The sequence below is a fragment of the Bicyclus anynana genome, chromosome 18, assembly GCF_947172395.1.
Source record: "Bicyclus anynana chromosome 18, ilBicAnyn1.1, whole genome shotgun sequence".
In the NCBI taxonomy this organism is placed as follows: Eukaryota; Metazoa; Arthropoda; class Insecta; order Lepidoptera; family Nymphalidae; genus Bicyclus; species Bicyclus anynana.
This window is the reverse complement of record NC_069100.1, coordinates 9,149,339-9,172,688: the sequence shown is the minus strand read 5'-3', so window position 1 is coordinate 9,172,688 and position 23,350 is coordinate 9,149,339. Positions and strand designations below refer to the sequence as shown.

The following is a 23,350-nucleotide window of genomic DNA, read 5'->3' as shown; positions in this document are numbered from 1 at the left end:
AGCTTAGCGCTATAACATTGTAAAGGTTCATTCTTGAAATGTTCTTCTTCAAAATACTATGTACCTACTAGCGGCCGCTTGCGAATTCGTCCGCGTGGAATTCAGTTTTTCACAAATCACGCGGTAATCATGAGTTTTTCCGGGATGAAAAGTAGCCTATGTGTTAATCCAGACTATATTCTATCTCTACTTCAAATTTCAGGTGGTTTGGTTCAGTAGCCGAGGCGTGAAAGAGTAACAAACATTCATACCATCAAAAATCATTAGGTTTTCGCAAATCTCGGGAATCTATGGATTTTTTCGGGATAAAAAGTAGCATTTGTGTTATTCCATAGTTAAATCTATTTCCATTCCAAATTTTAATCAAATCCCTTCAGTAGTAGCGGCGTTAAAGAGTAATAAACATCCAAACAAACATACATCCATACAAATTTTCGTTTATAATATTCTATACCAAATTTCTTTCATATCGGTTCAATATGAAGGTAATAGACAAACTTATTTCCTCAGTTATAATATTAAGTATATTAATTGCTTTGCTGTGTGTTTTTAATTTAAGTGGTTTAATAAATCGGCTTATTTTTATTATTGAAATATTTATGCTAATTCAGTTTATTGGTAAAAATTGCATGAAAATCCATTATGCAGTTTTTTAATAGTTCTTGATATCACATTATAATTTGTGCTGTCTTAGTTACTAAAAAAAAATTCTTAGACTGGTGTTTGTCTGGCATATGCATAACCGGAAAATTTTCTACAAAAGAAAGAATATTTTACAGTCAAGTGGAGTCGACCAACATTGCGCTTTCTAGTGCGGGGTCGCCATTCCAGCACCTTGGGACCCCAACGGCCATCGGCTCTTCGAACTATGTGCTTCGCCAATCTAATCAATCACTCTATATATTAAAAAAAAACCGCATCAAAATCGTATTGCGTAGTTTTAAAGATTTAAGCATATATAGGGACATAGGGATATAAGGGCAGAGAAATCGACTTTGTTTTATACTATGTGAAGGTTATAACCATAACTTGCCGTAGAATAATTATAAAATATTGTGCCCTCTTCCATAAGGGTTGTTAAAGTTAAAGCATTAGCATAACACCAACCAACGTATGAAACACCAAACAATTAATTAGGGAACTTTTAAACGTACAACTTTGTTGAATACTTGCCTCAAAAATATGTTAATATCAATGGAATGGACTTCATATAAACGTAAAAACATATAACGTAACTTTTTGATAATGCATTTAAGAGTTCTTATAGTTTATACTGTCCTTGCTTATGAAAATCTACATTATCATGATGAATTTATATATTATGTCCCCTAATTATTAGATAAAACGAAAATGGTAGATACACCACCTAATTAGTTAAAACTAATTTGAATAGCTTTCCAAAAATCCCTAGGATGGCCAAGTATATATTTTTTTTGGATTTTTCAAAATTTTTTATCTTAAATCAGTTTTTTCAATGATTCTGAAACCTCAATTTTTAAAATTATGGTACACTTCAGCTCCATATATATTTTTTTACAGGACAATTTTTTTAATTGGGTCATCTTAATCAAAGAAAAATAATTATTGCATTTGCAGCTTCTTGTACAAAACAATATTTACAAAAGTAGTATTTGTGCATTAGAAATTTAATCCGTAATGTTTAACAAAAATTAGATCTTCAAAACCTTAATTCCGGCAACTACAGCAATAAAAAAACTGATTCAAGATAGTAAATTTTGAAAAATCCGAAAAAAAAAATGTAATTTGGTCACCCTAGGGATTTTTGGAAAGCTATTCAAATTAGTTTTAGATAATTAGATGGTGTATTTACCATTTGCATTTTGTCCATTAATGACGGGACACCCTGTATATTTTTTTCAAAACATCTCTAACTTTATGACGAATACTTTTCAGTTTATAATGTTAATTTTTTGTTCAAAATTATATTTTTTAAGCTTGAACAAATAAACATAAAATATGATTCATATATAAATACAGGCAAAAGTATTCAAAGAAGTACCAGTTTAAGTTTTGAGGTCTGTTTTATCACACTAATATTATAAAGGCGAAAGTTTTTGTGTTAGTGTGTGTTTGTTCCTCCTTTACGCTGCGGCTACTGAAGCGATTTGGCTAAAATTTGGAATGGAAATAGATTTTACTCTAAATTAACACATAGGTTACTTTTTATCCCGGAAAAAGCCATGGTTCCTGCGGGATTTGTGAAAAATCTGAACTCCACGCGGACAAAGTCGCGGGTGTTTGCTAGTACTATAATAATCGCCTAGACTTCGTCCGCCCTTAGACCTCCTTGAACCGGTACTATCGCAAAATCCGTTCTAAGCGTACGTCTACTAATTAAAATATTCGAGTAAGTACCTTCCTGTCAATTTCATTTCTCTACGTCAAACGGTTTCGAGATTTCGTCCTTTCGTTTTTTTTATATTTAGGTACAGATACAAATAAATATACATACCAATTATTACTCTTGAAAAAAAATACCGTACAAAACTTTATTTTATAGATGCGTAATTATGCTTTGCTTTGCTGAACTTCATCCGTATGAAATTTAACTTTTTACAAATCTTGCGGGAACCATGGATTTTCTAGAGTAAAAAGTAGTTTATGTGCTTAATTCAGGGTAAAATTTATTCCCATTCCATATTTCAGTTTAATCGGTTCAATAGCTGCAGCGTAAAGGAATAACAAACACATACATACCTACACAAACTTTTGCCTTTATAAGATTAGTGGTTGTCAGGATTTAGAACTTAGTTTGTCAGGATTTGGACTATCGCGGGCGGACACAGTACGGGGGCAGATTTAGTCTCACCACTGGTTGTACAGTCAAAAGAGTTCAACGAGCTCTGTTGATGTATTTCATTCAAGATTTACTTACAAGTAGGCCTAAATATACAAGTAATTTTGATGCTACGAGCAAACACTAAAATTTGTATGTTTATAAAACTGTAACATTCATTCTATTCGATTTGGTTTGTAAGTTTTATATTTATTGCAAGTGTAATTTGTACTTTGTAATGTAAATATTGGTTGTGTTACTGAATAAGTACTTATCTGAATATTATTTTGTTTAGTCTGTGTAGCGTAAAAAGCAAGAAAAGAAATTGTAATTTGAAGTAAATTTATATTAAATTTAATTTAATTAAATACTAAATTGAAGATTTTCAATCGGAACTTATTGACGTTGTTGTTAGGATTCGTCAGTTTACGCTTTTTTTTTGTTTGTATTTATTAATTATGTTTATCCTATGACATTGTAAAGATTATTATTATATTATTAATTATTATTATTTGACATAAGTACTCGTACCTGCACAGATTGTAATTTTTTACTTGTTCTAATTTTTATTTTTTGATTAATCATCTGCTATTGAAGTCATTTTTTTTTTTTTATATTTTGTTAATAGTATTTGTAATATAAACTGTTGTATGCCAGAAATGGCTGAATACATTAGAATGTATGTGTTCTCAGCAAAATAAATAAATAAATAAATAAAAATAAATAAAATAGTAATACAAATAAATTATTCTCACCAGTATTCTTGCCACCATTCCACGTGGGCATGATTTGTATAGTTATTAGGATAAGTTAGCTTAAGTTCCATATTGTATTCTTTCTCAATAAAAAAAAAAATATTCCCTATTTATAATGAACTTCTGTACATATTAGTGAACAAGTAATTACCTAAGTTAATTAACTAATTTCTATTTAATTATAATTTTATATAGGAATAACACTAGATCAGTTAGTAAGAGATCATTTTTTCCCGTGTTTGGAAAATCGTATTTTGTACTTACCCTCAGTTTCTGCTGCAGTTAGAAGCCAGAAGAGTCTGGTTTGGGCGGCGAGTGGCAGCGTTTGCTCGAGCGGCGGGCGGCAGTAGCATGCGAGCGGCAGCGCGGCGCGGAATGCCGCGCGGCGGCACTCGCGGTGTGCTTTTGTGCAGTGCGGCCCGCCCGCCCTGCTGCCCGCCCTGCCGCCCTCGCAACGGCACTCCAGAACAAACTAAAAAGCGATAAGGCGGGGGCGTGTTGATGCAATATGTTTTTTTAAAGCATGACCTAACTAACTATTATATATTGTAACTCCTTCCCCTTACTTTTTATTCTTCTAACTTATTTTAATAACTTCCACGTTGGTTAAGTGGTTAGATTGGGCGTTTTTGAATCATGAGGTCTTGGGTTTAGGGTGGGCTACATAATATTGAGATTTTCTTCTATTATTTTAATAAATTGATTTATTAAAGTCGTAAGTCAATAGTAGTATATTGTAGTCTTAATATAGTAATAGACTATTAAGACTGGCCGAGCAGTATCATCATCCTCATCATCATCATTAGATATATCAGCCGATGGACGTCCATTGATGGACGTAAGCCTATGGTAGGGACTTGAGCCGCCTGCATTCAACGAATCCCTGCGACCCGCTTAGGGAGTCGACCAACACTGCGCTTTCTAGTGTGGGGTCGTCTTTCCATCATCTTGGGACCCCTATCATCCAAAGAATGTATCAAAGTATGTGCCCCGCTAATTGCCACTTCAGCTTCGCGACTCGTTGAGCTACATCGGTGATTTTGTTTGACCAGTATTATCATAAACTAGCTGACGCCGCGCGGTTTCACCCGCGTGGTTCCCGTTCCCGTAAGAATACTGGGATAATTTATAGCCTATAGCTTTCCAGTAGCCTATAGCGGACCAGTAGTACCTGAGATTAGCGCGTTCAATCAAACAAACAAACAAACAAACAAACAAACTCTTCAGCTTTATAATATTAGTATAGATAAATATTTTGATCATACAAGTGCTGCTTATACTTGAAGATATTTGTACCTTTATCATCTCCTCTTTATCATTATCATTATCATTAACGGCTCTCCAATCATTACCAGGCACAATTCAGAAGAGAGCTTGATTGATTTTATCGTTTGGTCTCGTTTCTCCGCTCTTTAATTGAGAGAAGACACTGACGGTTTTACCCCTGCAGTTTATATTTCCATGGATATACGGGGATAAAGCCTATGCTACTAGCTAATAATGTAGTTTTCCATTGGTGAAAGAAATTTATAAATTGGTCAAATAATTCAGAAAGCGTTACAAAAGTACAAACAAACCGACATTAACATTCATATTAAGTTAGACTTAGACTAGTTATTCTAAAAACTGAAATCCATTTAGACGAAGTTCACAGCACAGTTTCCGTATTTATAATAATACTAGCGTACCTGGTCAAGCTTTGCAGAAACGCAAGCAACCAATCGCAAGAACAAAGTTTTAAGTCCTAAATGTTATACAATACTGTGAAGCGGCCTTGTCGGTGCTTTGTGTACGAAGGCCCTTATACATAATTAAAATAATCTGAAAAATTAATTAAACTCTAAACAAACCGATCGTGATATTCATGAGAAAAGTTTGTGACACCTGTCCCGCCGCGCGGTCAGGTGTCAGTAACATTTAATAGAAACAAATTAGACTACCTGTTATTCAGGGTTCCACAGCCAAATAGGGACTTGAAGTGTGTTAGATCTATCTATTTAAAAAAGTAATTAGTATAATTTTAGAGTATGTATGTTTGTTTATCACGCTAATATTTTAAAGGTGAACGTTTGTGTGTGTGTGCGTATTTGTTACTCCTTTACACCTCAAATTCCAGACAGAAATTTAGACAGGAGATTAATTATATTTACTCTGAATGAACACTTAGTTTGATTACAACTATGTGATTTTTATTCCGGAAAATCAATGATTTGATGGTAAAATTTTAAAAATCCATGATGACTTTTTTGAAAAACAGACGCAACTTGTGGCAGTCCGCTTATTAAAATTATAACTATTGATTGCCAAGTAATCGTCCTATTAATAAAATACATTTTTTAAACTTTTAAACATTGTTTCACTAATATTATTAAAATTGTATTTTTTTTAATTATTGTAGGCAGGGTTCCACCCTATAGCAAAAGGGATTTGGAGCTTAGATCACAGAAAACTGCTTAGACGCACCATACTGCTCCAATGCGTGTTGGTGGGCTTAGGTTAGGACAAATCTAAAATCTTTTAATGACCTTTATCAAATATTCTAATATCCGATGACCGAGACCGATAAGAATTAATGAATACACAGACCAAATAATTAAAATCATTTATTGATTTCCAAATTAAAACACTTTAGAAAAGCTTCATCACACATCGCAGTAGGTATTATCTAATCGAGACCTGTAACAAAATAGTTTGGTAAATATTTAAAAATTAATAAACGAACTAAATCATTGAATTTATCGTTAGTTTGGAAAATGTTGTATATCCCTGAAAGGTATGTGAATATATTTAATTGCTTAAAATTTTTCGAACCTTTTTTTATTTTGTAACATCTATAACATCTCAACAATCTTTGTTATAAGTATATTATGTATCGTACCCCAAATTAATAACTTAAACATTGGAGTTGTCCTGGGTGTCTGTCTTAAAAAACTCAATATATCAAATGTAGACATCTACTCAATGAGCAAGAAATTTCCTATTAAAACATGTAGATAACGTCATTTATGATACTTGCTTAGTTGAAATCGATTCACATTTAAATTACATTGTGTGACCCTTTTAGATGAAAACAAATAAATAAAAAACAGAGTTGCATCATTTTTACAATAGAATTGTAAGTCTTGTATATTTTATAGAGTTAATTTATCTTACCCGCCATTCCACCCGTGAGCAGGTTGGCGACCTCGCTGAGCGCGGTGAGGCGGTCGAGCGTGTGCTCCAGGTGGTTGAGGAACAAGCTGTTGATCAGCGAGCTGTTTGTCGCACTGAAAGCAAAGAAGAGTAAGTAGGACTGACATGTATTCTTTCATCTTCATCTTTCCCAACAGTAAAAAAATTTTTTACTGTTGGGAAGCTACGCTATACCCGAGTGCTGTAGGCTATATTTTGTCCCCGTATTCCTATAGGAGCGGGAACAATGCGGGTGAGACCACACGGCGTGTGCTAGTTCTTTCATAAGACTAGCAAATATCTGAGTTATAAGTCAAAGTTAAAATTCATTTATTTTAGCCGTAGTTTACAAACATCAGGTAATGTTATTAGATAATGGTGTTAATTAAACTCGAAAACTTAAAATTAAAGTTAAGAGGGTTTTAAATACGCCTTGGTCCAAGAAGAACCCTTACCAAATAATTAAAATCACATGGTAGGTGCGTGGAAAAAAAAACGTGATTATTGTCAATTGTCAATAATTACCCCACCTCTCGCCCGGTTGAGAATGTGTGAAATTGGGTGAGACTCAGTTTGATTTCCTGTTTCCCTTGCTTCAGGTAATTACTGGACTCCCCCCTCAAAAATATATAGGCTACTTACGGTATCGGCAAAGGCAGTTGGCACGTCACGTTGCTACTTATCTAGATGAAAAAAATATCCATCATTAGTATTTTTTTTTTTACTCTTTACAAGTTAGCCCTTGACTACAATCTCACCTGATGGTAAGTGATGATGCAACCTAAGATGGAAGCGGGCTAACTTGTTAGGAGGAGGATGAAAATTCACACCCCTATCGGTTTCTACACGACATCGTACCGGAACGCTAAATCGCTTGGCGGTTGGCGGATAGCCACGGCCGAAGCCTCCCGCCAGCCAGACCTGGACAAATTAAGAAAATCTCAACGTGCCCAGCCGGGGATCGAAGCCAGGACCTCCGTCTTGTAAATCCACCGCGCATACCACTGCGCCACGGAGGCCGTTAAATATGATGATAAGTATGAAATAACATTTTTAATAGTGTCAGTCTGCGGTTCATATAAATGAGCATTGTTGTTAGTTTAGAATAATGGTCATCTATAAGCGAAAAATCATAGCCTTTTTCAGAGAAACATGTTTGCAGGTAACCTTACGAAAATTCCTACTATGCCTTGGTTTCCTTTCACTTCATTTTCACTGTCAAACAGTCCTTACATAAATAACTTAACTAAGAAAAATATTGTTTGAAGGCGCCATCTATGTAAAACTTTACGTACTTCTTCATCAATATAGTGAGAGTCGCGCAGTTGGTTCAAATACAAAAGCATTATCATTCCTGTGGACTGTTTAACTTTGTGATTGAACATGTATGAGATTTTTGTTTAATATTCTTTACAAGTTAGCCCTTACCTGATGGCAAGTGATGATGCCATCTAAGATGGAAGCGGGCTAACTTATAGGAGTTAGATGAAAATCCACACCTCTTTCGGTTTCTACACGACATCATACTGGACACTAAATCGTTTGGAGGCTAGCCACGGCCCAAGCCTCACATCAACCAGACCTGGACCAATTAAAAACCTCAATTAGCCCAACCAAGGACTTCCGTCTTGCGATATTATACATTCCGAATGAAGAAAAACGCAAAATCTGTGGTTGTCTTACGGGATTCCAAATCGAAATAACGCATTAGGAAAACGAATACGAAAAACGAGTATATGTAATGGGTCTAAAATCTATATCCCGTCTTCTGTAAGGAGTGAGGCTTAGCCCTGTAGAGGACTTTTAAAATAAGCGGATAATAAAGAATAGTTTATTAATAATAATCTATTTAATATAAAAACGGAACCGACTTCAAAGACGTATTTCAGTTATTTTGATTTCAACACAAAACTACTAAACAGATTTTCATGAAAATAGAATAGGACCAATCTAAAAGTATACTCTTTCAAACAAAAAAAGAATTTTCAAAATTGGTTTTTAAATGTCAAAGTTATGAGGTAACAAACATACGCGTGGAATCGAGTAGGTACACCAGTTTTTTGAAGTCGGTGAATAATAATTTCTTACCAATAATATTAAGAAGGCGGTTGCAGCTGAACCGAATATAGCACGGAACGACATTTTGTTATCTTAAATGCAAACGTTCTGTGCAGTGAACATCGCTCTGAGCGTTATATACTACAGGTTTCCATACAAATGGTAATTGCTGCGGTATGTATGGAACATTGTTTATTATTTTCTATTAATTTGAAATTGGAATTAGCATCAAATGTTATTCTACCCTTGATCTACTTTTTAACAATAATGAAGAGACAATTAATTGTTTAGTCGGTCTCGTATACCTAATGCTAAGTGACGATTTTGTGTAAGATGACATTGCGCATACTTGGAAATATTCATACCCTCTAAAACTCGGTGTAAATTTGTGGTTCCCTTTTATTCCCATTACATTTTAAATGTCAAAAAGGTAAAGTTAATTGTAGTGACTATAACTTAGAAAATAACGAAATTTTACAAAAAAACCTCTGAGGAGTGACATTTTCTTCAATATTTCGTTAATCGATTGACTTTAAAATATTATTTGTATAATTGGTTCAAAATAGGTAGAAAATCTTTCAAAAATTATTGAAATTTTATATTTCTTACATGATTTTTATACACCAATTTTTACAACATGAATGATACCATACCATATATGATAATGGTTAATGAACGATAAGTAAAAAATTTAAGAGACCTTAATTGTAGCTCGTAAAAAAAGCAACAAAATAGTATTGCATCAAAATTTACGTATCTCAACGGAGAACAGAATTATTGTAAAAAACAAACTGGATTAAAAACTCTTTTCAAGATGGCGGAATAAGCACATAAGAAATCTTGGTCGAAAATTTTAAGTTCAGCTTTTTTATGCTCTCCTCACGTCATATTCAAAATTCCAACTATACAAAATGTAGGCAACCCCATAGTTGCGCCGTCTTGAGAGCAGGCAACCTATGCGTTTTCAGTTCTGTTTCGTTTTTTTTTTAACCTATGCGTTTTCAGTTCTGTTTGGTATATTATTTCGCCTAGTGAACGATTTTTTTAAAGAACAGGCCAAATGGCACGTCGATTCTCTTTATACGATCACTAACGAGATGCGAATGTCAGATCTTGATCACGTGACCTGTCGATAGCAAATGTCATTCCCATACATCTTTCTAGTTTTCGAAGCGTTAGCGATCGTAGAAAGAGAGTCAACAAGCCACTTGGCTAGGGGGGCAAAAGTTGACCAACAATTTTCCGTTTTAAATTTGATATTTTTTATTGTTTGGCCGCAATAAAACTAGGCAACCTATGTGCGATGGAGTCAATGTGAATATTATCTATCATTTATTTTAATCACTATTAAATAACAGATGAGGGTATATGTACATATATTTCTATTAACAAATCATATTTCTTTTATTACTTTTGAGTTCGTTTAAAACTTGTGTGTTTTTTATGAATGTTTACGTCGGCGTTTCAGGTATCTCTGCAACAGCTGGTAATAATGTGGTTTTCAATAGAGAGATCTGAGGTTCGATCCTCAGTGCGGTTAAATTTAATTTTTTTCTTAAGTTGGCTGCATAGATTTACAACACATAGATAGTGTGTAGTCGCAGGATTCGTAAGTCGTTTTATGTGCCCCGAAATGGGAGCCCTTGACACATCGCTACGCTACGATATGTACGCTTGTGTGGCGAAGGTAATTAGCGTAGCTTAAGTTTGGAGCGAAGAATTGTTAGGTGCTGCGGGTCTATGGGTTATTAGTCTTAGGTTGGTTGATATTTGGTCTGTTGGTAGGCTTCCGTGGTGTTTAGTCACAACCGTTCCGTTAAAAGTACCAACAACCGATTTTGCGATCCGGTATGAGCTGCGTAGAAATCGTCAGAGGTATGGGTAAACTCGAATTTCTTCCTAGATAACCTGTTACCATATTAGACTGCATTGTCACATAACGATCAGACGAGATCATACTCAACTTTTCATTAAATAAAAAAAATAATAATAATACTAATTGAATGATGAAACATCTATTCCATTAGTATAATTGAATAGTGAAACATCTTTTCAATTAGTAAGGACATCAGAAAACAAATAAATTGCCTACCTATTATTTATTTGTGTGCCTAAATCCGATTCAAACGAAATAAAGTTTTATGTTTCTCTGAGCTAAACTTATTTATGAATTATTTATTTGTGATAACAGCGTAGCTTAATTTCCTTGTAAAATTACAGAGAAAAGAAAAACATGTATTTTTAACCGACTTCTAAAAAGGAGGAGGTTCTACGTTCGACTGTATGTATGTTTATTTTTTTTTTTTTCAATACTTATCTCAAACATAAGTTATAAGAATTTTAGTTTCAAATTAGATTAAAAAGTGGCAAACTTTATTAAAATAAATTGATAATTGCTTCACACAAGTTTACAATATTAATAAAAGTATTACAATTTGATTAAAACAAAACAAGAATTTAAAAACATATTTTATATATAGAAATTAATTATATTTTCGATTGTAGTTTATTTTTACTAACAACGTCAGCACATTTATTTCACTAGAATGAAAGTATAGATTCACAGACATCGATCTAGGAAAGGTATCTAGTGAAGAAATACATCATGAATACGTAATTATATATAAAATGTAGTGTCAGTTTGTGATTTCAAAATAACTGTATTGTAGGAAATAAGTAGTCTGAGAAGGATATGACGTCACTCGGCTATCTCGTGTTGGTTCGTCCCGACGTTAGGTGGCGCTGGTCGTTTCCGTGCAGAGTGGAAGTGATTGGATGGAAGCGACTGGTGGCGCCACTCACCGCTGGCGGTACAGTCGGTTGCAATGTGCTGGTGGTGGTCGATCCGCCAACATTTCCCGTGGAGTAATCATTCTCAGATTATGCTTAACTAGCTGACGCATCGCGGTTTCACCCGCGTGGTTCCCGTTCCCGTAAGAATACGGGGATAATATATAGCCTATAGCCTTCCTCGATAAATGGGCAATCTAACACTGAAAGAATTTTTCAAATCGGACCAGTAGTTCCTGAGATTAGCGCGTTCAATCTAACAAACAAACAAACTCTTCAGCTTTATATATTAGCATAGATTAGGCAGGCAGAATGTCTCTCTGTCTCGAGTAGTGAACTCTGTATTATTTTGGGTACATTTTGATTTATTGATTGATTAAACTGTCCTGATAAATATTGTGAAAACCTTTGTTCTACATTGGTTTTCTTATTTTTTAATCCACTTCTGAGTAGTTTTCTAACTGTGTTATATCAAGTGCCAGTGGCGGATTTACAAATTTGCCGCCAGTAGGCTATTGAATTTCTGCAGCCCCTACTGGAATCTGAAATTCGATAGGTATCCTAGTTCGTAATCAATACAAATACTTTAAGCCTTAAATTGTGTCAATAAAATTGTTAGTCTTAATATTTTAGTAGGACTGTACAGGACGTACGTTACTATATTAAAATTATCGTTACATTATCTTTATTTCTGTAGAAGAGAAGAAGTTACATTATCTTTTTTTAGGTAAAATTTGCCGCCCCCTAAAATCAGCCGCCCTAGGCTAGAGCTAGCTTACTGGTAAATCCACCACTGTCAAGTGCGTCTCTACGCAACACCGAAACACGAGCAAGCTTTGTTTAACATTTTTTTGTCTCTATGTCTGTTTGTTTGTCGGGGCTAATCTTTGAATCGCCTGAACGGATTGTGATGGGACTTTCTCTGGAAGATAGAAGATGTTATTGAATAACATAATATAGGATAGTTTTTAGAAATGTATGGTTTCCGCGGTATTTGTGGAAAACTGAGCTTCACGTGGAAGAAGTCGCGGGCGTCCGCTAGTCGATATATAAAGAGACCTTAATATGTTCGTAGAGATATGTGGGTGTGGGAAACAAAAACAACAGTTTGTTTACATAATCAGTTTATTAATTAATAATGAATAAATAACCAACTGCAGTGGCGCATTTTATTCGCTTTGTACAAAATAACGTTCCATTTTATTTAATAAATACCAATGTCCAATTTAAATGCATATATTTTATTTATTATTTAGCTTTACGGAATTGAAATTTTCGAATATCTTCTATAATAGTTCTCGTTTTTTTCCCCGATAAAGATGGCTGCCGACTTTAGACCTGAGAAAAAAGATTTAAATTAAATTAATGATTTATTACTATCTACTCTTTACTAGGTTGTAGGAAAATTTTTTTATCACTCGAAAGTAACATTATTTGTAATATATATACAAATAATTTTACTTTCATGTAATAAATATGATATTTAATATTTTATCCCCGTATTCTCACGGGAACGGGAACTACGTGGGTGAAACCGGGAGGATAGTTTTGACATGACACTTAAAACCTGTGGTCAGGGCTCCAGAGAAAAGAACCTCCTCATAATACCTACGCAGCATCTTAAGGATTACTGCTCGACCCTTGACGTGCTAGAATGCGATGTCTCTCTCTTACACTCTCTTACACATACTCTTACTTTCTATTAATTTTTGTCTTTCATTTATTTATTAGTTCTTTTTTTTTAATTTTTAACAATGTTAATATAAATATAAAATACAAAACTGACGCTGGGTCGTACCTAGTAAGGCATCTCAAAATCGATAAGGCCATACTGAAGAGCAAGTTGTTGGTGGATTATCTTGGCTACTTGATTATGTCTGTGCAAGTATTCGCCGTTAGCAAGGTGAGACACACCTAGACACAATATGCCTGAGGGACTCCCCAGGACGATGACACGCTCGACAGAATTCTAGAGTGCCATTTTTCATAGTGTGTTTCCGGTAGTTTCTCGTCTTTATAACTTCGTCCATAATTGCACAGACAAAACCTTCGGTTTCCCCAAAGAGGTCACCGAATTGCAACCAAGGTACAGATGTTATTTGATCTACGTCCGGCCCAGTAAGGGCCTTGTAGTATCGTCCATGCAACTCCTTGCTTTTCCATATTGCCACACGATCTGAGTTACTAATTACTATACTCGTACTTTCTATTACTCTTACTTTTTTACGTAACTTTTGTCGTACTCACCAGAGAGGAGGACATACACCGCTTCGCCTTTTCGGGCTATTTTAAAAATATGCGACCTCTGAGCAATCTCACTCACTCCGCCGGAGATGAGCCCCACGATGTCGACGATGGCGTTGAGTGTGTCGATACAGCGCTCTTCCTTCCTTTTTTTTATTCTTTGCAAGTTAGCCCTTGACTACAATCTCACATGGTAAGTGATGATGCAGTCTAAGATGGAAGCGGGCTAACTTGTTAGGAGGAGGATGAAAATCCACACCCCTTTCGGTTTCTACACGGCATCGTAACGGAACGCTAAATCGCTTGGCGGTACGTCTTTGCCGGTAGGGTGGTAACTAGCCACGGCCGAAGCCTCCTACCAGCCAAAAAACCATCATCCTTGTTGATGATGAGAGCTTCTAGCCTCTGCTAAACAAAACATGCGGTGTCTGAACTACTTACTCCGCCATACAGGAGCCGCTTGATGTCTACCATGGCGTTGAGTTTGTCCACACAGCGCTTCACCTTGTTGATGATGAGATCTCCTCATCTCTGCTAAACAAAACATGCGGTGTCTGAACTATTGTACTTACTCCACCATACAGGAGCCGCTTGATGTCTACCATGGTGTTAAGTTTGTCTATACAGCGCTTTACCTTGTTGCTGGTGAGATCTCCTAGCCTTTACTAAGCAAAATATACGATGTTTAAGCCCCTACTCACCCCGCCGGAGATGAGTCCCACGATGTCGACGATGGCGTTGAGTTTGTCGATACAGCGCTCTATCTTGTTAATAACGAGTGCTCCTAGCAGCGATGTACCAGCCCTGCAAATGAACTCCTATCATCATCATCATCATCATATCAGCCGATGGACGTCCACTGCAGGACATAGGCCTTTTGTAGGGACTTCCAAACATCACGATACTGAGCCAGCTGCATCCAGCGAATCCCTGCGATTCGCTTAATGTCGTCAGTCCATCTGGTGTGGGGGATATCCACCAGTAAGCACCTGATGACTGATTTATTTTAATAGGTTGATAATAATGATCAAAATAGAAAATAGGCCAGCTGTAATTAGACAGTTATTAGTGTAGGCAAATATGCAAATGCATAAAATCTGAACTATAATTATTAAACTGTTATACTAATACCTAGTACCTTATTATTGCTGAACAACTAACTTCAGCAACTAACAATTTTTTTTATTAGGAAACTATAATAACTTTCTTTTTTTAAGTTTGACTCGAACCCTGGCTCTAAATAGTGATAAAAAATATTTTAACTGTGTTTGAAATAATGAAAATAGGCAATTAGGTCTACATGTACTTACACTTGACAATGTACGCAGGATATTATCTGAAAAAAAAAGAAGAATTACAAAAAAAATAACAAAATTCATAATAATTACTACATCCTACTTATCCTACTGAGATGAAGAGCCGTGATAGCCCAGTGGATATGACCTCTGCCTCCGATTCAAGAGGGTGTGGGTTCGAATCCGGTCCGGGGTATGCACCTCCAACTTTTCAGTTGTGTGCATTTTAAAAAATTAAATATCACGTGTCTCAATCGGTGAAGGGAAACATCGTGAGGAAACCTGCATACCAGAGAATTATCTTAATTCTCTGCGTGTGTGAAGTCTGCCAATCCGCATTGGGCCAGCGTGGTGGACTATTGGCCTAACCCCTCTCATTCTGAGAGGAGACTCGAGCTCAGCAGTGAGCCGAATATGGGTTGATGACGACGACTTATCCTACTAATAATATTATAAACGTGAAAGTTTGTATGGATGTTTGGATGTTTGTTACTCTTTAACGCCGCTACTACTGAAGCGATTTGGCTGAAATTTGGAATGGATTTTACTATGGATTATGAGACGAATATCTTAGCATTCCATGGATTCACCGTGCGGGTGCCGGGTCCATCGCGTGGTAGAGAGAAAAACTCCGAGCAGTCTTGAACTTGTGACTACAGGATGTAGGGTTAAGGAATTCCTTGACGATCAATCATCACTCCCCGTTCTCTGCTCGTGTTGTTCTCCCTGCCTAGCCAGGATGGAAATAGATTTTACTATAGATTAACACATAGGTTACATTTTATCCCAAAAAAATCCATGGTACCCCGAGATTTGCGAAAACTAATGATTTTGTTGATATGAATGTTTGCTACTCTTTCACGTCTCGACTACTGAACCGAATTAGATGAAATGGTATTGTGATATTATAGCATGGATTAACATAGGCTGCTTTACATTCCGGAAATATCCATGGTTCCCGAGGGATTTGTGAAAAACTAATTCCACGCGGACGAAGTCGCGGGCGCCTGCTAGTTATAACACATTAATCTTCTATACATGCAATAAAGTACTCCGCGTGTGTTTGTCTGTCTGTTCCCCCTATCCTTATCCCCTATACCTTATCCCTACAGTAACGGGTACTACGCGAGAGAAACCGCGGGACTAGTTTAAAATAAATTTCGAATTTATACAATTTATATGAATCAGATCGCTAGTTACATCGCAACACTTACCATAAGCAAAATTGGCACCAAGACGATAAGGGGAGGGAGCCTTGACACCATACGACACGATGACGACATAGTTATCAAGACCACAGCGACTGTCCGACTAATGGTAAGTCGATTCAGCACTGTCTTATATACTTGGAATTCCTTTTGAAAACTGTAAGGCTGATTGCACATTGTCCTGACAGTAAAGCCTTAAGTTACAAAGGCTTAGGCTACATACATACATTTTAAGAAATTAAATATCACGTGTCTCAAACGGTGAAGGAAAACATCATATATACATAATATCTGAGAAGTTTCTTAATTCTCTACGTATGTGACGTCTTCCAATCCGCCTTGGGCCAGCGTGGAGGACCCAAAGCCTTAACCATCTCATTCTGAGAAGAGACTCGTGCTCAATATTGAACCGAATATGGACCGATATTTTTTTTTTACATAAGTACGGTATATAAAAATCTTACTTAGGTATCCCTAATGAGTTTTCCTTTCAATCTATACTAATATATAAAGCTGAAGAGTTTGTTTGTTTGATTGAACGCGATAATCTTAGGAACTACTGGTCCGATTTGAAAAATTCTTTCAGTGTTAGATAGGCCATTTCCCGAGGAAGGCTATAGGCTATATATTATTCCCGTATTCCTGCAGGAACTAGAACCACGAGGTTGAAACCGCGCGGCGTTAGCTAGTATTGTTATAATTACTCAGAAATTCAGCCTCGTCCTAGTTTCCACTGTGTGCTGTATTGTGGACTCACTCGAAGCGTAGCTAATGCGAGGCTGTCACATTGTTTGCATCTCTTTTGAGAAATTCATTCATAAACAAATTATTAAATTGCAATTATCTAAACAAAATAATATTATTTTCTTGAGGACTCTTTACTCTGGAATGAAGGAGGCTCTGCATTTTCATAACTATTTCCATAACTTTTTCACCAATGCAGTGATTTATGATGAAAACAACTTTTTAAACTATCATCATTAGTGACCCGTTTTCAGCTCACTGTTGAGCACGAGTCTCCTTTCAGTATGAGAGCACAGATATTCAGTCAGTTGAATGATACTGCTGCGTGTGGTTTCTGGAGTCACACTGGGTTGTAGTTAAGGACTAAACGTCTAGAGGTGTAACCTAAGAAACTCTACGTACGTTTCTTCGGAATCAGATGGTTCATAGTTTTCATATAGTAATACGTAGCTTTGTCGTGCCTAAGGGCTCCCCCACACGGGTCACCACAAAACGCCGCTACCGGCATATTTCCTCTAGTTTTAATACATTTTATATGGACCGCCACACGCTACAATCGCCGCTGCTCGTATCTTGTGGCCCGCGCCGGCCACTAAACGCCTACAAAAAACGCCGCAACACGCCACTCGCGCCGTTTATGATAATGCATATATGGGTTAAAAAATTAGCAGCCACCGACCACAAGTGTCGACCACCGGCCACAAGTGGCTGTGTCGCGCTTTAGCTACTTTAGTGGCCCCTTCTTGCTTCTTGCAGCGGCGTTTGTGGCTGTCGCGTAAGGCCAGTGTGCGGCGACATTATGGTTTATACCAGAGTTTCCCAAACTTTATTGTGTCGTAGACCCCTTGCCATGTTTTTCCGTGTCGGGTAGACCCTCTACTTACCTAATATTGTTTTGCTGTAAATTTCTAACTGTAGTAAAGTTTAGTGTTAAAAACTTAAAATAAAAACACATATTAATTTATACATTTATTAATTGATTTTAAATTAAAACTACTCAAAATCAAATTTTGTATCTGTTATGTAAAATATACGTAACATTAAATAAACATACAATAAACTATAAATATAATAACATAAGCAATAAATCAATATATTTAGTGAGAAGAATGAACCTGATGCTTTAATAATAAAGATATAAGATAGTATGATGTAAGTAAATAGGTATTATCAGTGTATGTGTTTAGATTCACCCCCTCCACCATCGTGGCCCCCAAATTTTTTCTCGCTGACGTAGACCCCTTGCAGGTTGTCATAGACCCCTAGGGGTCGATATAGACCACTTTGGGAATCACTGGTTTCTACAGTTGCGGCCACTGGTCGTGGTCGTGCGATAAGTCTCTAAAAACAAACGATATATCGTCATCGTCCCGTAGTCGTCCCGCACCCTATCCTGGTCATTGGACTGCGAGGGTGCGGGAGCGCGGGGCACGGGGATGAGGGGCGCGGAGTTTGCAGACTTCAGTCACTCGCGTTCAGTAGTGGCGCGACGGTCGTACCGCGCTTTCGCGTACGTTGTTGTGTTTACCCCCATTCGTATTACGGTGAGTACGGATCATTCTGAGTTTGGATCCTGTTTTTTAGTTTCCGATTATTGTTGTTGTGTTCCATAATATTTGTGAGTATACAGAAATCTGCATAGATGACACAAGTCTCTGATAATCTACTGTTCTGTTGTGTTTTTCAACGATGACACTGAGGTTCTTCTTACTTATCAAGCATGGCAAGTTGATGCTTTAATGGTTTTTTTTTCTGGATAAATGAATGAACATACTCTTGCTGCATCACCATAGTGTTTTTCAAAGCAAACTCCATTAGTTTTTCTTGGTTAGGTGAGAGAGCTGGGAGATCCAATGATAACCTTATGTCAACAATTCATTCATTACAATTGATGTATTTATTAATGAGAAAGACAATTGTATCAGCTATCATCATCACTAATAATAATAATAAGTAATAATGGTGAATATTGTAAAGAATGATGATTTCAAAAGAGTTTGTTGAGTTTACTGTCATGTACTCTCAGCAGAACATGCCTTCCGAACCGGTGGTTTCGCTACAAATAGAAAAACTTGATGTTTCAAAAGTGCTGGTTAGCTCTACTTATTTTATTAATTTACTTTATGTATTTATAATAATTGATGATTTTTTATTTTGACTCCAAGATGAATTTACCTATAGCTATTATAGTCTTTTATTGACACCGACGATGCAACACAAGGATTTCAATAGTTATTTCAGAAAATGGTTATAATTTTAGGTTCTAATTTTTTATTCTTTGTAGTTGTGGGTACACATCAACGCGATTGTCAAAAGCTTGTTTGTTTCCTTATATATTTGAAGCCAAACGTATATCCCATATCCAATTGACTTCATTTCATTAAGTTGAAACGAAAACCCGAAAATGAACATTACCTTCATTTTATGAAATCTTCGTGTTTTCTATAAATAAGTCGACGAATTTATCAGCTTTCATCAATTGTTTATTAAAAAAGGCCAAGCCAATTTTCATCATCATCCTTTTTAACGGATCGCTACAGGGCCAGACTTCCTTTTGTTTTGTTGATAGTTTATTCATTCATTCATTATCAACCCATATTTGGCTTACTGCTGAGTTCAAGTTCTCTCAGAATGAGAGGGGTTAGACCAATAGTCCACCACGCTGGCCCAATGCGGATTGGCCACTTCACACATTCAGATAATTAAGAAAATTCTCCGTTATGCAGGTTTCCTCACGATATTTTCCTTCACCGTTTGAGACACGTATTTTAATTTCACACAACTGAAAAGTTGGATGTGCATGGCCCGGACCGTATCGAACCCATCTCCTCCGGAATCTGAGGCAGAGGTCATATCCACTGGGCTATCACGGCTCTTGCTGATACGAGTAGTAATCTCAATCGATGGCTAAACGTCGTTTTGGAGGTGTAAATCTTTAGACCAGCCAAATTCAAAATTTGAATAATGTGCTAAAACAAAAGTCACGGAAATACAATTTTTGACGTATTTGAATGGTAATGAAAAGATCAATAGGATTAATATTTACTAATACAACTGTATTATTTATTTATTTATTATTCAACAAACAACACATTGAAATTAAGCCTAACCATAGTGCAACACAAACCACAGTTAGTTTTACTGTGCACTGGTTATTATTGCATAATACAATATTTAGGAACAAACAGAACATTATTAACAAACAGAAGAGGATAAATAAACAGATTAACAAACAGAAGAGGATAAATACCAAGAATAATCATTATAGGGTAGTTAAATAAAAGTGTGAGTGAACCGGTGCTGCGACGCTTCACAGGCTGTCCCAAAAAATAATTCTTTAGTTTCCGCTTATGTAGGTACGTTCGTGATTGGTATCTTTTAGAAGATTCTTTATCGCATCCGGAAAATCGTTAAAGATTGTTGGAACAATATATTTCAGCCTTCTCTTACCATACCCATTTATGAAGTTCGGTACATACAATTTACATTTTTTTGAACTTCTTAGTTGTTTATTGTATGTAATTTCCTTCAGTTTAGGTTTTATTTGAAGATACTGCTCTGTTATTATGGAATATTAAAGTAGCTATTGCCCACGTGTAAATCTTCCGGAACAATATGTAGGTACATTGATCTTTGTCGGAAGGTATTACTTATGTCTTTCTATAAACCGCTAACAACTAGGCCATAACCTTTATGCTTGTGAAAGTACCACTAAACAGCTATTGTGGCTTTAAATTCTACATTAAACAGCACGAGTTTCAAACTCGAGGTTACGGTGAAGTATTGCCGAGTTTCTCGATCTACCCCCACCTCTCCTCTTACCCGTGTAACCCGCGGAGGCGACAAATTCCTCGGGAAAAATTCACGCAATAACAAGTTGAGGGACGCGCCGCGCGCGGAATTCCGTTTATTGTTCTGCAGCATTCCGTCACCTCACACCATCTCTGATATTACGCGAATGCCTACTCCTGTGACACTTTTGCTTCGAAGACCACTTGGTTTCACAGGTCTTACATCTAGGTCGAGAGTCTCATAAGCATTTGACCTTGAATTTGTAGTGGAAAACGATCGCCTTTTGTTAAAGAGCGTGTAATGTAGGGCGAGCACGCCTGTACCTTAATATATTATAAACCACTCCACTCCGCCTACAGTATAAGTATCTGTAAACTACCTGTGTTATATCTATTGTCTGCCACAAACGCAACTTTCGTCTCACAGGTGTCGCATCTAGGTATATCTAATCTCACAAGTATTTGAACCTGATTAGTGGAAAACGATTATGCAAAAATATAATAAATACCCTACGTTGTCTACGAGCATAATAGCAGCGAATTATGCTCGTAGACAATGTAGAGCAAAGTCCGGGACTTGTGACCGATGGATGTAGGGTTAAGGAATTCCATCTACAGTCGGAATTGGATGACGTATTGCCGCAGTACAAATTAGGATCGAGAAACTAAAACTTTAAATGCGCGTCTAAGAAATATTGACGACGTATATAATATAAACATAAGACTGCGATGTCTGGCGTTCCTCAGGTAAAAGAGTGAAGGAGGACCTAAACCGAAAAAATCTTGAGTATGTCACGACAACAACAGAAACGTCTGCTAATTTTGCGAACGGCTTTCGTGGCGCACTGGTTTCGTGGCGATTTAGTTTTTCTTAACTGGCCGAGATCTGGCTGGTGGGAGGCTTCGGCCGTGGCACGGGTTGTAACTAGTTATCACCCACAGAACAAAAAATGCTAAAGCTAAACCACCCTACCGGAAAGACGAACCGTACGATGTAGTGTAGAAACCGAAAGGGCTGTGGATTTTCATCCTCCTAACAAGTTAGCATACTTCCATCTTAGATTTGCATTGTGAGATTATATTCAAGGGCTAACTTGTAAAGAGTAAAACAAAAAGAAATCTCTGTGGCTGTATATATATATATATATATATAAATAGCGGTTTTCGAGTGGGCGTAGTCGTTTTAAACTTCAACAATGTTGGCTATTTATAAAACGTCACGGAACTACCTCAAGTTACACTCCAAACGAGCAGTTTTTGTTTTGGCTGCTCGGTCCCATTGTGGTCGCATTAATTGGTCTCTCGGGGCTCGACGGAATCGTTCCCGCTATCTGCGAGAGTTCCACCGCTCTCCAGGCGAAGCTTGGCGGCGAAACGGCTGCTTTTGAATGAAAATTAATATCATTATTACGTTCCACGTCTTTGTTCACGGTTATTATGTTGTATAAAAATTTTAATAAAAAAAATTCAACCAACTTCCAACTCAAAAACTAACTTTAACTAAAAAGCAAAAAATAACATCTTACCTATGTGCTACCTTCTGATCAGTTTGAAGCCGGTGCCAAGCCAGTGATGTTTTAATTAAATACGTTTAAACTACAAAATTTCTGTGGTTATTCCAGAAACAGCTTTAATTAAAACACGACACTGACTTGGCACCGCCTTCAAACTGATCAGAAGGTAGCACATAGGCAAGATGTTATTTTTTGCTTTTTAGTTAAAGTTAGTTTTTGAGTTGGAAGTCGGTTGAATTTTTTTTATTAAAATTTTTATTTTTTTATTTTTAGTGTTAGCATTCCCACTGCGTGTGTACAGTCACAACCTATCTAAGTGGAAAGTTCTTATCAATACAAAATTATCAAGTCCAAACACAAGGTAGCTACTGTGAGCCGTCGAGGAGTTCTCTTCACTGTGCTTCGTCATCATCACCAGACCCTTAATACAGTCGCAATCCATCTAGGTGGAAAGTTCTCATCAATACAAATTTATCAAGTCCAAATACAAGGTAGCTACTGTGAACCGTAGAGGAGTTCTCTTCACTGTCCCTCGTTTTCATCATCAGACCCTTAATACAGTCACAATCCATCTAGGTGGAAAGTTCTCATCAATACAAATTTATCAAGTCCAAACACAAGGTAGCTACTGTGAACCGTCGAGGAGTTCTCTTCACTGTCCCTCGTCTTCATCACCAGACCCTTAATACAGTCACAACCTATATAGGTGGAAAGTACTCATCAATACAAATTAATCAAGCCCAAACAAAAGGTGATTGCTGTAAATCCTTGACGAGTTCCATCGTCTGTGTTTCGGCTCCATCATCAGACCAACTCCAAACCATCATAAAGTTGTAGTGGTTTAAAATACCTTATGGAAACACTAATAAACGTACTAGCCCGTTCTACAACTTTCGAAAGTTCCCCTCAATTTCTCCAGGATGCCATCATCAGATCCTGACATGAAAAAAATGGGACCACCCTGGAAGTAAACCCTACAAAAC

At 36.6% G+C, this 23,350-nt stretch overlaps 1 protein-coding gene and 2 long non-coding RNA genes across 3 annotated transcripts in view; 1 reads left to right on the top strand and 2 right to left on the bottom strand.

Annotated features, from left to right (window-relative positions):
* Positions 1–6,140: 6,140 nt before the first annotated feature.
* Positions 6,141–8,893, bottom strand: LOC112056890 (uncharacterized). The gene is made up of 4 exons (XR_002887632.2): positions 8,812–8,893; positions 7,366–7,406; positions 6,706–6,818; positions 6,141–6,228 (listed from the first exon to the last, which is right to left on the bottom strand). It is a non-coding gene; the product is annotated as an uncharacterized LOC112056890 (long non-coding RNA).
* A 3,821-nt stretch (positions 8,894–12,714) lies between these two features.
* LOC112056891 (uncharacterized) lies at positions 12,715–16,438 on the bottom strand. Its single transcript, XR_008251645.1, has 4 exons — positions 16,325–16,438; positions 15,126–15,151; positions 14,517–14,619; positions 12,715–12,909 (listed from the first exon to the last, which is right to left on the bottom strand). It is a non-coding gene; the product is annotated as an uncharacterized LOC112056891 (long non-coding RNA).
* Positions 16,439–18,079: 1,641 nt separating this feature from the next.
* LOC112054495 (uncharacterized) overlaps positions 18,080–23,350 on the top strand; it is a 105,176-nt gene continuing 99,905 nt past the window's right edge. The window contains exon 1 of the mRNA XM_052886817.1: positions 18,080–18,606. The gene's annotated coding sequence lies outside the window, so the exon portion shown is untranslated. The remainder of the gene's footprint in view (positions 18,607–23,350) is intronic.